The 17165-nt window shown below is 43.1% G+C and overlaps 1 protein-coding gene across 1 annotated transcript in view; it reads right to left on the bottom strand.

Moving 5' to 3' along the window:
* Positions 1-16319, bottom strand: part of PHLDB1 (pleckstrin homology like domain family B member 1) — a 291420-nt gene extending 275101 nt beyond the window's left edge. Inside the window, exon 1 of the mRNA XM_073566505.1 lies at positions 16213-16319. The gene's annotated coding sequence lies outside the window, so the exon portion shown is untranslated. The remainder of the gene's footprint in view (positions 1-16212) is intronic.
* Between the last annotated feature and the right edge of the window lie 846 nt (positions 16320-17165).

The following is a 17165-nucleotide window of genomic DNA, read 5'->3' as shown; positions in this document are numbered from 1 at the left end:
CCTCCAAAATCTGGACACAAACTGAACTCCTCTGTCAGATACAATGTTCTCAGGAATCCCGTGTAAGCGAACCACCTGTTGCAAAAACAGGGGCACCAACTCAGAGGGAGATGGCAACTTAGGGAGTGGTACAAGATGAACCATCTTAGAGAACCTATCACAAATCACCCAAATAACAGTCATTCTTTGAGAGACCGGCATATCAGAGATGAAATCCATTGAAATATGGGTCAATGGCCTCCTGGGGACCGGCAAAGGCATCAACAACCCACTAGAGCGAGAACAAGATTTAGACCGGGAGCAAGTCCCACAGGACTGCACAAAATTCCTGACATCATGAGACAAGGTGGGCCACCAAAAAGAGCGACTCACCAGATCTCTAGTCCCAAAAATACCTGGATGACCAGCCAAAGCAGAGCAATGAACTTCAGACATCACTCTCTTCTTCCACTGGTCAGGAACATACAACTTTCCACTGGGACAACGCTCAGGTTTGTCCTCCTGGAACTCTTGCAGAGCAAGTCTCAAATCGGGCGAGATGGCAGAAAGAACTACCCCTTCGCCTAAGATGGTAGCAGGCTTGGTCACCACAGGAGAATCAGCAAAGAAACTCCTAGAGAGGGCGTCTGCCTTGACATTCTTAGTTCCAGGAAGAAAAGAGACCACAAAATCAAAACGTGTAAAAAACAAGGCCCACCTAGCCTGTCTAGGTTTCAAGCGTTTAGCCGACTCTAGGTAAATCAAATTCTTGTGGTCAGTGAGGACCACAACTTGATGTTTAGCTCCCTCCATCCAATGTCTCCACTCCTCAAATGCCCATTTCATGGCCAACAGTTCCCGATTCCCCACATCATAGTTACGTTCAGATGGAGAGAACTTTCGGGAAAAGAAAGCACAGGGATTCATTTTAGATGTTACAGGATCCTTTTGGGACAAAATAGCTCCTGCACCAATCTCAGAAGCATCCACCTCTACCTGGAACGGGAGTGAGACATCAGGTTGCCGCAAAACCGGGGCGGAGGTAAATCTTTGCTTCAGCTCCTGAAAGGAAGCAACAGCCTCAGGAGACCAATTCAACACATCAGCACCCTTTTTAGTCAGATCAGTCAATGGCTTGGCAATACTAGAACATTTTGCTATAAATTTCCGATAAAAATTAGCAAAACCCAAAAACTTCTGGAGGGCCTTCAAAGAAGTGGGCTGAACCCAATCATAAACGGCCTGTAACTTGGCCGGGTCCATTTCAATAGTTGATGGAGACAAAATAAATCCCAAAAATGAAATCCTCTGTACTCCAAAAAGGCATTTCGATCCTTTGACATACAGGGAATTCTCCCTCAAGATCCGGAACACAGTCCAAATATGTTCCACATGAGAATCCCAATCCTTGGAGAAGATCAAAATATCATCCAGATAGATAATCAAAAATTTATCGACAAAGTCTCGGAAAATATCGTTCATGAAGCACTGGAAGACAGAAGGGGCATTAGTGAGCCCAAAAGGCATCACCAGGTACTCAAAATGTCCCTCCGGAGTATTAAACGCCGTCTTCCATTCATCCCCCTGCTTAATGCGGATAAGATTATACGCCCCCCTGAGGTCAAGCTTGGTAAACCAGCAAGCACCTCTAACTCTAGAGAATAGATCCGAAATCAGGGGTAACGGATACTGATATTTAATAGTAATTTTATTGAGGGCACGATAATCAATACAAGGCCTTAAAGAACCATCCTTTTTGGCCACAAAAAAAAAAACCGGCACCTAAGGGTGAAGAGGATGGTCTAATATGACCCTTCTCCAACGCCTCCTTAATATAGGACCGCATAGCCTCGTGCTCGGGTACAGATAAATTGAAGAGCCGACCCTTGGGAAATTTACACCCCGGGCTTAGTTCAATTGCACAGTCATAACTCCTATGAGGAGGCAAGGACGCAGACTCATTCTCACTAAATACATCATAAAAGTCCGTCAAATAGTCAGGAACATCATGCGACTGAGGAGAGGTGGAAAAAAACGGAGCCTCACTAAAGGCACACCGACAACCTCAACTCACCACAGACACAGATTTCCAATCCAAAACTGGATTATGAATTTGCAACCAGGGAAACCCCAGAACAACGGCATCATGCAGACCATGCAATACCAAAAATCTGCAATTTTCTTGATGGTCTGGGGCGACCCGCATGACCACCTGGGTCCAAAACTGAGGTTTATTTTTAGCCAAAGGAGTAGCATCAATCCCCTTCAAAGGGATAGGCGTCTGCAAAGGTGTCATCGGAAATCCACAATGTTTAGCAAAATCCAAGTCCATTAGGTTTAGCGCTGCTCCCGAATCCACAAAAGCCTTGGCGGAAGATGTGGACAGGGAGCAGATCAGAGTAATTGCCAGAAGAAACTTAGGTTGAACACCACCAACAGAAAACGTGTGTGCAAAGCGTTTCTCTCGTTTAGGACAAACAGAAATAATATGCGAGGCATCGCCTTAGACAAAACTCTATCACATTGCATAGGTTCAGACGTCTGTTCAACCAGTGGCAACACCTCTCGTGCAATCCTGCGTTCACGTAAACGCCGATGAACCTGAATGGCTAATGACATAGAATTGTCCAGACCAGAGGGAACAGGAAATCCCACCATAGTATCTTTTACGGCTTCTGACAAACCCTTCCGAAAGAGAGCAGCCAAGGCATTATCATTCCAGTTAGTAAGGACCGCCCACTTTCGGAACTTTTGACAGTACAACTCTACAGAATCTCGACCCTGGTTCAATGCCAACAGGGTCTTTTCAGCCTGATCAATAGCATTAGGTTCGTCATACAACAACCCCAAAGCTTGAAAGAATGCGTTCACATTAGTCAGAATAGGATCATCTGGTTTCAAAGAAAACGCCCAATCCTGGGGATCGCCATGCAGCAAAGAGATGACAATTTTAACCTGCTGCGCAGAGCTCCCTGACAAGTTAGGCTTCAAGGCAAAAAATAATTTACAATTATTTTTTAAACTCAAAAATTTAGATCGATCCCCAAAAAATACATCAGGTGTTGGAATCTTTGGTTCAACAGCATGCGAACGAGCAAGGTAGGCGGAAATTCCCCGCACTTCCGCAGCGAGCTGCTCCACACGATCAGACAATTGCTTTATCTCCATTGAGAGAGAAAAAAAATTCCCCCTACGGCCTCAGAGATATAGGGGAAAGAATATACACACACCTTTTTTTTGCGGCCTTTCCACCACTCCTGCAGGAAAACTGAATCAGAGATGGCAAAATGTCAAGCGTGTAACAAAGCAGCATTTGTTAGAAAGATATGTTCCTTTCATTATTTATGCCCAGTGGCCTGGTAAAAATATACAGTATATACATGTCAGAGCGCAGCGGAATAAACAAGCACATCCTGACATGAAACAGATTCACCCTGAATGAATATCTCGACCGACTGCTCCTCCTGGACCTTTGTAAAACACACTCACAGGTCTCGAAGACTTCAGGGTTAAAAAATTAGGGGTCCTATTGCAGATTTTGCATCAGGGTCTATGATCATTGTTACACCTCAGTCTCTTAAGACCCCCTTACACATGACACTAATGTCATCAATCCGTCTGTCCAACAATTTAATGTGTATGGGGGCCTCCCGACTCTCCCCGACATGATGTCTGGGGAGAAAAGAATCCAGCGTGTCCAATTTCGAACATCCGATCCTTTTGATCTCAGGAGATAGGCCGCCATCATGGAAGTCTGGCAACGGCGCTCTGAGAGAGAAGACAGAATTGCTCTGCAGGGCAAGTGCAGGAAAAGATTGTTGCTGGCCAAACATTTGGCAGAAGCATTGTGTGGCCACTGCTATCCACTGTGTGTGGGCCCCTTACATTTAGGGTCTCACATTGTAAAGTATGCAAATAAAGCTGTGATCAGTGCCGGGTAATCGAACCCTTTGGCCTATTATACTATTGCTGCCTATACAGCGTAAACTTTCAGACAGTCTGAAGATGATGAGTGGGACACACTGTGCTAAATGTTTGTGCATCTTTCTCTTACTTGTTACCTTACTTTAAACTATCAATGTACCATTGTCATACACCATTAGGAAATGTTGTGCTTTCAGACTCACAAAGTCTTTACTGTACACATATGAAGTATATTTAGTATATATATATTTCCAAACATTCTGGCATAACAATCACCTGGAATTATTTTATTTAATTAACTCCATTCTTCTTTAGAGATGCCATAAAATTTCCATCCTAAGGCCGGGGTCGTATTTGCGAGTGCAATGCAAGAAACTCGCATCGATACCCGGCACTGCCACCGGCACTCGGGACTGGAGTCTGTGGCTGCATGTATTTCTACGGTAGTGGGAAGAGCAAGGCTATGTGCCACAATTGGTGCATCTTAGAGATGCAACTTTTCTGGGGCGGCTGAGGGCTGATATTTTTAGCAAGGGGGGGGCCACTATCCATGGCCCCTTCCTAGGCTATTAACATCAGCCCTCAGCTGTCTGCATAGCCATTGCTGGCTATTAATTATAGGGGGACCCCATGTGGCACCCCTGAGGCTTCAGTCGCCACAGAGGTACTGCACCTTTTCCTAAGGTGTAGTGCCCCACCATCTAGGTAAGGTGGGAACTCCTGACCACGCTCCACACCTGCATTCCACACACAGGATAGTTCAGTGGGGCCACCTTACAGCTTCAGGCTGGGGGTTAGCAGAGCACCCCTCGTGGAACCCTGCTTCGTAACACGAGATGTGCTGGGAGGCGGGTGGAGTGAGATGATACAAAAGAGAGGGAAGGTGTAGGATTTCAGGTCAGTCAGATGAGGGTCTGAGAGGGAGAGAGAGCAGGCTGACAGCAGGTCAGCCTGAGAGGAGCTCATGGCGGAGGAAGGCAGTCAGTCAGGAGAGGCTGAGGACTGGTCTTAGTGGAATGAGCTCCCTAGGGAAGGAAGAGAAGGAGAAAGAGACGTAGACTGGAGACTACAGATTCCATAAGAGAGAGATAGAACAGATCGGAACGAAGGAGAATAGAAGAACGGTGGGAAGCTGGTTGAAGAAAGATAGAGAACCCTTCCAGTCCAGAGAGCGCAAAGGCCGGGGCCCGGTCCCCGAGGTTGATTGGATCTTTATGTCCGGCAACAGACACCGGAGGAGTAGTGAGCCGCTAACGCCTTGCTCCCATCATAGACTTGGGACACAACAGCAACTTAATAGAGAGCCGGGACGCAGAGTGGAGTCCCCGAAGCAGGCTACAGCTGTCTGTCATACAAGTAAAGACTAGGAACACCTAGAGAAAGGCATTCCAGGGTAACTAAGTACTGGAGTGTTTCGCACCTAAAGGCGGGACTTGCAACCTGTGATGACATCAGCGTCGCCATGGCAACCATTATGACATCATAATGAGGGGCGGGGCTTGATACACACGCACTTTTTTCCCATTATGTAGATAGGGGCAAAATTGTTTGGTGAATTGGAACATGTGGGATTAAAATTTCACCTCACAACATAGCCTAGGACGTTCTCGGGGTCCAGACGTGTGACTGTGCCAAATTTTGTGGCTGTAGCTGCAACGGTGCGGATGCCAATCCCGGACATACACACATACATACATACATACACACACTTGAGCTTTATATATTAGACTAGCTGAAGAGCCTGGCGCTGCCTGGGCATAGTAACTAACTGTGGTTAGTTATAACAAATTATAATTATCCTCCATCCCATAGTCCTGTGCCCATATACCCATCATACATATCCACCATCCCATAGGCCCGTGCCCATATACCCATCATACATATCCTCCATCCCATTGTCCCATGCCCATATACCCATCATACATATTCTCCATCCCATAGTCCCATGCCCATATACCCATCACACATCCTTCATCTCATAGTCCCATGCCCATATACCCATCATACATATCCTCCATCCCATAGTCCCATGCCCATATACCCATCATACATATCCTCCATCCCATAGTCCCGTGCCCATATACCCATCATACATATCCACCATCCCATAGGCCCGTGCCCATATACCCGTCATACATATCCTCCATCCCATAGTCGAATGCCCATATACCCTAGCTGAAGAGCCTGGCGCTGCCCGGGCATAGTAACTAACTGTGGTTAGTTATAGCAAATTATAATTATCCTCCATCCCACAGTCCCGTGCCCATATACCCATCACATATCCTCCATCCCATAGTCCAGTGCCCATACACCCATCATAATGAGCGGCGGGGCTTGCAACCTATGATGACATCAGCGTCGCCATGGCAACCATTATGACATCATAATGAGGGGCGGGGCTTGATACACACACACTTTTTCCCCATTATGTAGATAGGGGCAAAATTGTTTGGTGAATTGGAACGCGCAGGGTTCAAATTTCGCCTCACAACATAGCCTAGGACACTCTCGGGGTCCAGACGTGTGACTGTGCCAAATTTTGTGGCTGTAGCTGCGACGGTGCGGATGCCAATCCCGGACATACAAACACACACACATACATACATACATACATACATACATACACACACTTGAGCTTTATATATTAGATATATATGTGTGTGTGTGTGTGTGTGTGTGTGTGTGTGTGTATCTATCCTTTTCTAACTTGTCACTGTGATTTTGCTGTACACCGCACATGAGTTGCCGGCTTTTCAAAGAGCACTGATGTGTAAAAATTGGACAGCACTCGCATTGTGCGAGTGCTGCGTCATTTTTTTCTCGTACCCATTGACTTGCATTGGCGAGTCTCGTCTGAGATACGCAGCAATACGCAGCAGGCTGCGGTTTTTTTCTCTGTCCGATTTCAGCTGAGAAAAAATTTGCAGATGAGATATAACCCATTGAATAACATTGGTCCGAGTGCAATCCGATTTTTTTTATCGGATTGCACTCGTCTGTATTTCTTGCAAATGAGTATGTACCCTAAGTTTTAGGTTCATTGGGACAACTTTCAGAAACAGACGTACACACAGATTAAAAAACAAAGTCTAAGATATTGCTTATGGCCACAAAATATGCCAGAGTACTAAAAGTAGTTCCTGTAAAATGATGTTGATACAACAGTACCACTTATCTCAGCAATTCTACAGAAATAATTGTAATTTTACCTAAAACCATCCCTGTGTGTGGATCTGCTGAAAGCAACCCCAGTTTCTCTTTATTTTCAATCACAGGTTCTGGACACCACAGACACTGGTTATGTATCTATTACTCTCACAGACAAACTCTGCTAATTTACGGTTGGCATCCCTCATATTTGTAACCTAAAAGCACCAGCAATTTGTTTTTATCTGTGATTTTTTTCCCTTTAAACTTTCCTTTGTTCCAGCCTCAGTTACAATGTGCAAGCCATGTGTCTGTTCTTCTGGCTGTTCATTGGTATGTGTCAGTCATCTACATTGCAGAAGGAATCTCCAGATGACTCCACTTGGATTACATAATTTGCATATTTTATTCCAAAAGTATCCCCTGTCCCAAATCAGAGAATCTGTTTAGTGAATAAACTTGTACTCACTATTCTCTATTAGCTTGGGTTAGTGCCTTTATTCCAGAATGAGTTTACGGGTCAGAAGGCCGGAGACCACCAGATGTGTACGTTTGCACCCGTTTAGTAAATCTTACCAAAGCACAGCACTTAATGAGTTTTTCCAGTTTTGGAAAACCCTTGTCCCTCAACTGCAGTTTGTTTTTTAAAAAAGTAAACAAACTGCGCTTTACTCACCCTCCTTGTAATAAGGGCTGAGTCTCCACCACTGCTACCGGTGTCTGCTATTGTCTGCAGCGCTGACATCGTGTCGACAGGCGCTGCAGCAATAACTGAGCAGCTCTGCCCAAGTTGATGGCACGAGCCACTAAAAACCATTAATTAAGCCCACCGATAGGCTGCAGCACTGTCGGCATGACATCAGCGCTGCAGACAATAACAGACACTAGGAGCAGTGCCAAAGATTCAGCGTCAGACCTGGGGAGGGTGAGTAAAGACCATTTTGTTTGATTTTTTTAAACCAAACTGGAAAACCCCTTCACAGGGGCCATCTATCTTTGATAGTGGTCAGTCGAAGCTATTCCTCCGACATTTTCCCCCTTGCACATGTATGCCTGGTTTAGCGGAGACGTGAATAAGCTTCTGCCTCACACATCTCCAAAATTATTTATCCAACATACAACGTTCATAACTCTTCTGCCGTGAGGAAGAGTAAAAATGCCCCAATACACAATATCAAAACCAACTAACAAACCATTGACATGCAGTGTAACTTGTAAGCCGCCACATTGCTTTGATTACAGATTCTCTTAAATGTTTGAAAGAGCCCTCTAAAGCCAGAATGCAGCCATATGTTCTTGTGAAGAATCCAACAATCATGAAAGCTGGAAAATCAGGGACATCTTTAAAAAAAAAATGTTGTGCTTGCACAAAGTGGCAAATGAATGGCTATGATCATCGATCATGTCTAGTTTCAGCTGACAATAGTTGAGTAAACAGTAGACTATCGTTGAATACAACGAACGATAGTTCATGCAAAGTTTTAAAATGCTGGATGTATGACTTTGGCCACCTTATATTATGTACATAGCAAGCTTAGAACAAGACCACTTATTTGAGATCACTTATATGACTAGATCAGAAAATGCAATTCACCTTATTGCACATTGCATAGTCCTTGAAAACAGATCTTAGCACAGATGTCATGTTCAAGAAAACAGCTTTGTTGAAGGCTCTTTGCTGAAGAAGTGGTGAAACTACATGTGTACCCTAAAACTAAATGTATACCCTAAAATATTTGTACCCTAAATATATATGTATACCCAGTGTATGTTGCTGAAACCATTAAAATATCCGTCTAGCCATAAAATATAAACAGCTGACACCAATATGGAGACATCATGGAATTTGGTGTCCTCAAACTCAGTCTAAACTTCCTGAACAATAAACAGATGAACAAGAACTGACAATTGTCATCTAGGTTATGGGTATGAACAACGGAACTGTTCTCTGGACAACACTGGATAAAAGCCCAGGAACGCCTCATGGGTCATCTGAATTCCAATCCTTTTCATGGCAGTGTGGGAGACTGGAAGTGACAACTAGACGGAGCACATTTTATGTCCTGCCATTCACCAGATGAGATCAGAGCTGCAGCTAACTATGGGGTGAGCAGCTTGTTTGATGCAGAGAATATGTCAATGAGAAAAATATGTGGACCACTTTGTATTCAAGCATCAAAGGAAAGAAAGCCTATCTGACCCTTCCTCCCATTCGTATATGGCTTTATGTAAATAGCACAGTACTGCGGTCATTCGAACCGTGCTGCAGGTGTGCTGTGCAGACACAATCGCTGTACTGTAGTGTTACTGACCTCCCATGTGACTGCTTGAGCACTAGAACCTTTATGACACTACATAACTGCAACACTTGTATAAACAGAATATGCAATCATTGAGCCAAATTGGTTTTCTGTAACTTTGTATGATCCCATTACTTAAAGAAACACTCTAACTGATACACCGTGCTGTGCCTTGTGCAGGACGTCAGGGATGGAGCACGACTGAGGGAGTCTATAGTTACAGTTCTCTGAATCCCTATGTCATGCTCAGGCCCAGGGCCGCCATCGGGGCATTACTGCCCTTACTGCTGTATGGGGCCCAGTGAGCGGTGGTACACAGGGGGCCTCGCCTCTTATGCTTCTGCTCACCTGGCCCCATTGTGTAATGTTCTGTGCGTGGCGCACACCTCAGCTGTGGGAGCTTTCTCGGGGTTCCATGGCCATCTATCCTGCATGTCTGTGCAGCTCCGGCTCCATCCGCCCTCTACGAGGACACCAGAAGAGGAGCTGCGCCTGCAGGAGATCGTCAGTGAGGTAAGTATGAAAAACTTTTTTTCTTTTCTTTATAAAATGAATTAAGTGAATGATAGGGAGATGGAGGCAGACTGCAAATGATGAAATGAGGGAGGGGATGGGGACTGCAAATGATGAAGTGAGGGAGGGGACAGAGGACTTCACATGATGAATTAAGGGTGAGGGACTGCAGATGATGAATTGATGAATCGAAGGTGGGGGGTGGGGAGAGCAAATAATTGAATGAATTTTGAGGGTGGGGGAGTAAATGATGATGTATTGAGACTGGTGGATGGGGACAATAAACGATGAATTGATGGTGGGGACATCAAATTTGGGGTGGCAGTGAAGAATGATAAATTGAGGGTGGGGGGAGTAAATGATGTATTGAATGTGGGGGAGAGAAGTTGATAATGAATAGAGGGTGGGGGTGGGAGAGAGAGAAGGCATGGCATAATGAATTGGGGCAGAAGGGGTATGTAAATATTATGAATCAGGGGAGCAGGAGGTACAGAGTGGGGGACGTTGAGGATGCAGTGACTGGTATTGAATTGTGGGAAAGAGTACAGGGGCTAATTAATTTATTTATTAGGTGGGGAAATTGGCTATTTACAGTTGGGGCAAAGTGGTGGATTATAATTTATATTTGGAATGGTGGGTTGCATAATAACTAATTATGTATTAATTGTGGGTGCTGTGTAGTGTAGAAGAAAGGAAAAAATTGGGGAATGTGCTCTGGAAGCAGTGCTCTAGATAACTGTGTTATTTTATGTAGACACGAGTCCTGGCTGGAAGAAGTGATGGCAGTCTGCTCTAGAAGAAGAAGAAAAAAAAACATGAAGAACTTCAATAAGAAACGTCACTGGTAAGTCAGTGTGTTATATATACAATGACAATATATAGTGTGGACTATTTGCAGAGCTCCTGTGTATAATGTCACTGGTGATCACTGTATTACATGTACACTATACATTATATACAGAGCTCCTGTGTATAATGTCACTGGTGATTACTGTATTACCTGTACAATGACACTATATACAGAACTCCTGTGTATAATGTTACTGGTGATCCCTGTATTACCTGTACACTGACACTATATACAGAGCTCCTGTGTATAATGTTACTGATGATCCCTGTATTACCTGTACACTGACACTATATACAGAGATCCTGTGTATAATGTCATTGGTGATCTTTTTTATTACCTTTACACTGACACTATACAGAGTTCCTGTGTATAATGTCACTCGTGATCACTGTATTACCTGTACACTGACAGTATATACAGAGCTCCTGTGTGTAATAGCACTTAGTATTGTGTTTTTTTATTAATAATGAGTATTGTATTCGGTCACTATGTGGTGGTCTGGTCATCGTGTGGCTGTATTTGTTCCTTGTATGTGGTATTATTCAGTCACTACAGTGCCTTGCGAAAGTATTTGGCCCCCTTGAACTTTTCAACCTTTTCCCACATATCATGCTTCAAACATAAAGATACCAAATGTCAATTTTTGGTGAAGAATCAACAACAAGTGGGACACAATTGTGAAGTTGAATGAAATTTATTGGTTATTTTAAATTTTTTGTGGAAATTCAAGAAATGAAAAGAGGGGTGTGCAATATTATTCAGCCTCTTTACTTTCAGTGCAGCAAACTCACTTCAGAAGTTCATTGTGGATCTCTGAATCCAATGTTGTCCTAAATGACTAATGATGATAAATATAATCCACCTGTGTGTAATCAAGTCTCCGTATAAACGCACCTGCTTTGTGATAGTCTCAAGGTTCTGTTTGATGCACAAAGTGCATCATGAAGACCAAGGAACTCAACAGGCAGGTCCATGATACTGTTGTGGAGAAGTTTAAAGCCGGATTTGGATACAAAATGATTTCCAAAGCTTTAAACATCCCTAGGAGCACTGTGCAAGCGATCATATTGAAATGGAAGGAGTATCATATCACTACAAATCTACCAAGACCCGGCCGTCCCTCTAAACTTTCATCTCAAACAAGGAGAAGACTGATCAGAGATGAAGCCAAGAGGCCTATGATCACTCTGGATGAACTGCAGAGATCTACAGCTGAGGTGGGACAGTCTGCCCATAGGACAACAATCAGTCATACACTGCACAAATCTGGCCTTTATGGAAGAGTGGCAAGAAGAAAGCCATTTCTCAAAGATATCCATAAAAAATGTTGTTTAAAGTTTGCAACAAGCCACCTGGGAGACACACGAAACATGTGGAAGAAGGCGCTCTGGTCAGATGAAACCAAAATTGAACTTTTTGGCAACAATGCCAAACGATATGTTTGGCCTAAAGGCAACACAGCTCATCACCATGAACACACCATCCCCACTGTTAAACATGGTGGCGGAAGCATCATGGTTTGGGCCTGCTTTTCTTCAGCAGGGACAGGGAAGATGGTTAAATTCATGGGAAGATGGATGGAGCCAAATACAGGACCATTCTTGAAGAAAACCTGTTGGAGACCTGAGACTGGGATGGAGATTTGTTTTCCAACAAGAAAATGATCCCAAGCATAAATCAAACTGTACAATGGAATGGTTCACAAATAAACTTATCCAGGTGCTAGAATGGCCAAGTCAAAGTCCAGACCTGAACCCAATCGAGAATCTGTGGAAAGAGCTGAAAACTGCTGTTCACAAACGATCTCCATCAAACCTCACTAAGCTTGAGCTGTTTGCCAAGGAAGAGTGGGCAAGAATTTCAGTCTCTCGATGTACAAAACTGATAGAGACATACCCCAAGAGACTTGCAGCTGTAATCGCAGCAAAAAGGTGGCACAACAAAGTATTAAGTTAAAGGGGCCAAATAATATTGCACGCCCCACTTTTCAGTTTTTGAATTTCCACAAAAATTTTAAATAACCAATAAATTTTGTTAAACTTCACAATTGTGTCCCACTTGTTGTTGATTCTTTACCAAAAATTTACATTTGGTATCTTTATGTTTGAAGCATGATATGTGGGAAAAGGTTGAAAAGTTCCAGGGGTCCGAATACTTTTGCAAGGCACTGTAAGTGGTGGTAATATATGGTCAGGTCATGTTATGGCAGTATTTGTCCCTTATGTGGTAGTATTCGGTTACTTTGTGGTGGTAATATGTGGTCTGGTCATGGTGTGGTGATATTTGTCCCCTGTATGTGGCATTATTCAGTCACTAAGTGGTGGTAATATGTGGTCTGGTCACGGTGTGTCAGTATTTGTCCCTTATATGCGATATTATTTGTCATTTTGAAAAATGTATGGGACTCATTCCCATAAATAAAAATATACAGTACCTAAAAAGAGTATTAGATATTTTAATAAATGTTTAATAGGTTAGAATAGAGTAGGGTGCTGCCAAAAGAGTCTACCTTGTCGTGGTGACGGCTTAAAAAATCTTTTGGCTAAAACAAAAGCTGCTGGCTATAAATGTGAACTAGAGTTGGATGGGGACCGTTAATGAGTGATTGGTGGGGATGGAATGCAGAAGAGGAGTTTTTCCAAGAGTGGGTGGTGGGACTGTAGAACGTTTGAGGGGTGGAGGTGGAGCTGGGGTGGAGTCTCAAGGGGGCTCAAAATTTTGCCAGTATGGGGCTCTGAAATTCCTAGTGGCAGCCCTGCTCAGGCCTTGTACTCAGCATTGCACATTGGCCCAGATTTGCTTTAGCATTAGAAATCTGGGGTAAATTGAATCTTTTTTTATACAAATAATTATAGCCAAATTTTATTATTGATTTGTGTTAAGAAGAGTAGATGTGTGAGCCTCAAAGGGGTTTAATAAAGTGGGCACGGATTCGGTGAGTGTAAATATGTGCCAAATTTATTATTGGCATGTTACAGTTTTTCACCTGATTTATTAATTGGCTTTAGTAGAAAAAATCTATAACATCATGCACTAATCTATCTCACTCATTTTTATCAGGTGGGTTTAAAATTAGTTCAATTCAAAGTCTCATGCAGATGTCCGTGCAAATTGGTCCTATCTGGGACCGCAATGTACTGGAGTGTGACAACTTCATGGAGACTCGCAGTCAGTCCATGCATTGCGGTCTGAGATCAGACTGATTTACATGGATGTCTGCATGAGCTATCATAGCCACCTGAAAAAGAGCTTAGAAAATACTCAGAAGAATGAAAATATGCATTTCTATGGAAAAAAGACTTGCTTTTTTTATGTCCAGGCTTTTAATTATCTTTTAACCGCTTAAGGTTTCCAAAGAAAAGACATCAAGCGGGTAAAAGAAATGACCTGACCGTTCTTCAGGCATTTTCTGCTCTGAAGATGCTCTGTACTTTAGAATATAAGTCAATTGGAAAGTTCACAAGAATACCTAGGCATCCTCTTGAGAATTTTGTCAAAGTTTTTTTTTTACTTTAAAAGCTGCTAGCAGTTTCTTCATTGTCGAGTTAAAAAAAAAAGTTTGGAAAACACTTAAAAAAAAGGAAAAGAAAAGTTTCCAGAAACGTCTTCAACATAAAAATGGACGTTTCTGGCCACCTAAAAAGAGGATGTGTGTACATACTCTTTGGCTGATAATCTGCCAATAAGTATTTCTACTAACACTTGTTCCCGATTATCAGCCCCCATGAACATGCTGCCTGTCACCTGATGACCAAGCATAGTTCACTTGTATCATTAACGTAGAAAACCAGTTATGATTCTTATTTACGATAGTTTTCAAAAAGATAACATTTCGGATACTTATAATATATAAAACGTCCAACAGACAGGAGTGTATATAGAAATGATGGGGTCCCATAGCAAAGGTCCCACCTGCTTTCTTCTCAAAAAACAAAAAAAATTACTGTAACTAAAATAAATCAGAACATGACGCAGGCCTGCTCCAACATAGAACCAAGCAAGTAAACGTTATTGGCAAAAGATAGTCCAGAAAAGAGTTTGATCAGGGAAAGAGCACAAATCAAATATTATAGCCAGGCTGTGACATTTCTGTTTGTAAAATATGTATTCATTGATGCATAAAAAACATAAACTAAGGTAGAAGTGGCTGATCGGATGCTTTATGTCTGCAGCATCAGCCATTTTCAGGAGTAGTGGAGAAAGTGGGGGTCCCTCCCAGGTCACTGACCCTACAGCAGACATGTGGTCTACCTCCATCAGAAGTGCACAAGTACCTAGGAGTCTGACCCGCAGACATTGGGCTCTGATAAGTAATTGTGTGCAGAGCAGAAGTCCTGGCACTAGTGTTCTCATTGTAGCATCACAAATTTTGACACTTGCTTTACTCGCTTTCCATGTATCAATATCTGAAGCCAGTAATATTCTCTGTAGCATCTTTCAGATATAAAAACCTACTGAAGACAACATTTAAGATGTCCTCTCTATTTTGTCACTGTTTGGTCAATACTTGTCACATATTTCTTCATGTGTAGGAGGAAAACTAATAAGGAGAAACATCAAGAAGAAATAACTGGAAATGGAAAGAAGCAACAGGAGATCCATCCGCACAACTCCCTCTCATACTGCACCCCAATAGTCTATGGTAAAGGACTGAAGAGCTGACAAACACAAGACTCCATCAGAAGACCACAGTTTGTAGACAAAGAAAGGAGTCAGTCGCCTTGATGAACGTATAATTTACTTAGATCTTTCCTTCAGTTTATATAATTGTCTGAAAGGATGAGGACAGGATCAGAGACCACAATGGAGTAGGAATTTTCTTTCACCTTGGCGCTAAATTTCAGTGATATTCTTAAGAAAGAGAAAGACAATACCATAAAGTTACCGAGACGTAAAATACAAAGTCCAAATTCTTTCTGGATTACTTACTGCTTATAACAAATGACAAAAACATGAGTGTTGGATCTCGGCTACATGGCGGTTTGCTGTACTGTTCTTTTCTGGTACATTTACTCTTGAAAATATTAACCAACCCATTAGATTAATGACAAACACTTTACAGGAATTTGGGTGGAGGAAGCAGAGCTAACGTGGCACAAAGTACAAAGGAACGTAAAGTTATACGGTGCATCATCACAAAAGCTAGAACTCCATCAGTCACATTACCTGGAGACACTGGTGCCCCCATGTTCCTATATGTGAACCCCTCACAATGAGGGATTAGTGGGGAGAGTCCCTCTAGTAGACAGGACCTCCAAGCACTGATGTTATCCCACCCCACCTGTAGGGGGACACGTAGGGCACTGTGAGATGTGGGCTCCTGTATCTTTATCTGATTGGATCTTTAAAGTTAAACTTCACTCTAACAACAATGAAGAGGTGAAAACCCATAGAGATTTGGCTCAGTGGTGAACAGACAAAGATCCCCGTCATATGTCCTACATGTGGTGTTATGCCCATATTGTAGGTGCACCCCAAATGTGACGCGTTCCCCTTTACCTTGTGATCCTCAGCCATGCAGCTTTCCTGTGCTCTCCCCCTCCCTGTACCACGTCTACACAGAATGCAGTGTGGGCTGCAGGCAGCTGTGCGCAGACAGAAGACTCACTGTCCCATCTGGGATGAGGGGCTCGGCCCTCCTACAGCTGGCTGCTCTGCCTCACCAATACCAAGCCTGAAGCCTGGGCCATGAGGCCGCCCTCAGACCTCCACAGTCCAAGAACAAGGAGCAGTTTATTCTGGAGTCAGAACAGAAATATTCACTGTCCTTCCTGCTGGAAGATGGAAAATACAGGCGCATAGTCTACATGTTACATGTCTGGTAGCATACAGTCTACATGGAAATATACATTTATTGAGGGGTCAAAAGTGGATCCTGAGACCATTCACAGTGTGAAAGAAGAAAACCGTGTACAGGATGCTTCATTTAGTTTATATTATAATGACTGATGAGACCTAGGTACACCAAAACCAACAAGGTTCCCATGAATAAATAACACAAAAATAACCATAAACTCTTTTCTTTTAAAGGGAACCTGTCACCCCCCCCCAGGCGTTTTTAAGTAAAAGAGCCACCTTGTGCAGCACTAATGCTGCATTCTGTCAAGGTGGCTCTGTTACTTAGCGTCCCTTCCACCGCAGAAATAATCGTTTTTAAAATTGTTCAAAAATACCCGAATTTTTACAGGGGGGCAGGTCTTTCCCCCGTGACAGACACCTCGCATCCATCAGTCATTTCATATTTGGCGCCGTCTCCTCAGTTTTACTGCGGCCCTATAGTGACAGGTCTTTGCCAGGTTAGTCGTGTTTGTACTACCAGTGGATTCTTGTGTTGATCCCTGCAAGGATAACTGCTGTTAACTTGTTTAGTTGCTTGAGATAGCCCCTATAGGCATCTACATATATATATATATATATAAAAGTTACATCTTACAGTTCATCTCATCTCCCGT

The sequence above is a fragment of the Dendrobates tinctorius genome, unplaced genomic scaffold (assembly GCF_039654945.1).
Source record: "Dendrobates tinctorius isolate UK_male_01 unplaced genomic scaffold, ASM3965494v1 ptg000018l, whole genome shotgun sequence".
Classification (NCBI taxonomy): domain Eukaryota; kingdom Metazoa; phylum Chordata; class Amphibia; order Anura; family Dendrobatidae; genus Dendrobates; species Dendrobates tinctorius.
This window is presented reverse-complemented; position numbering and strand designations above follow the sequence as displayed.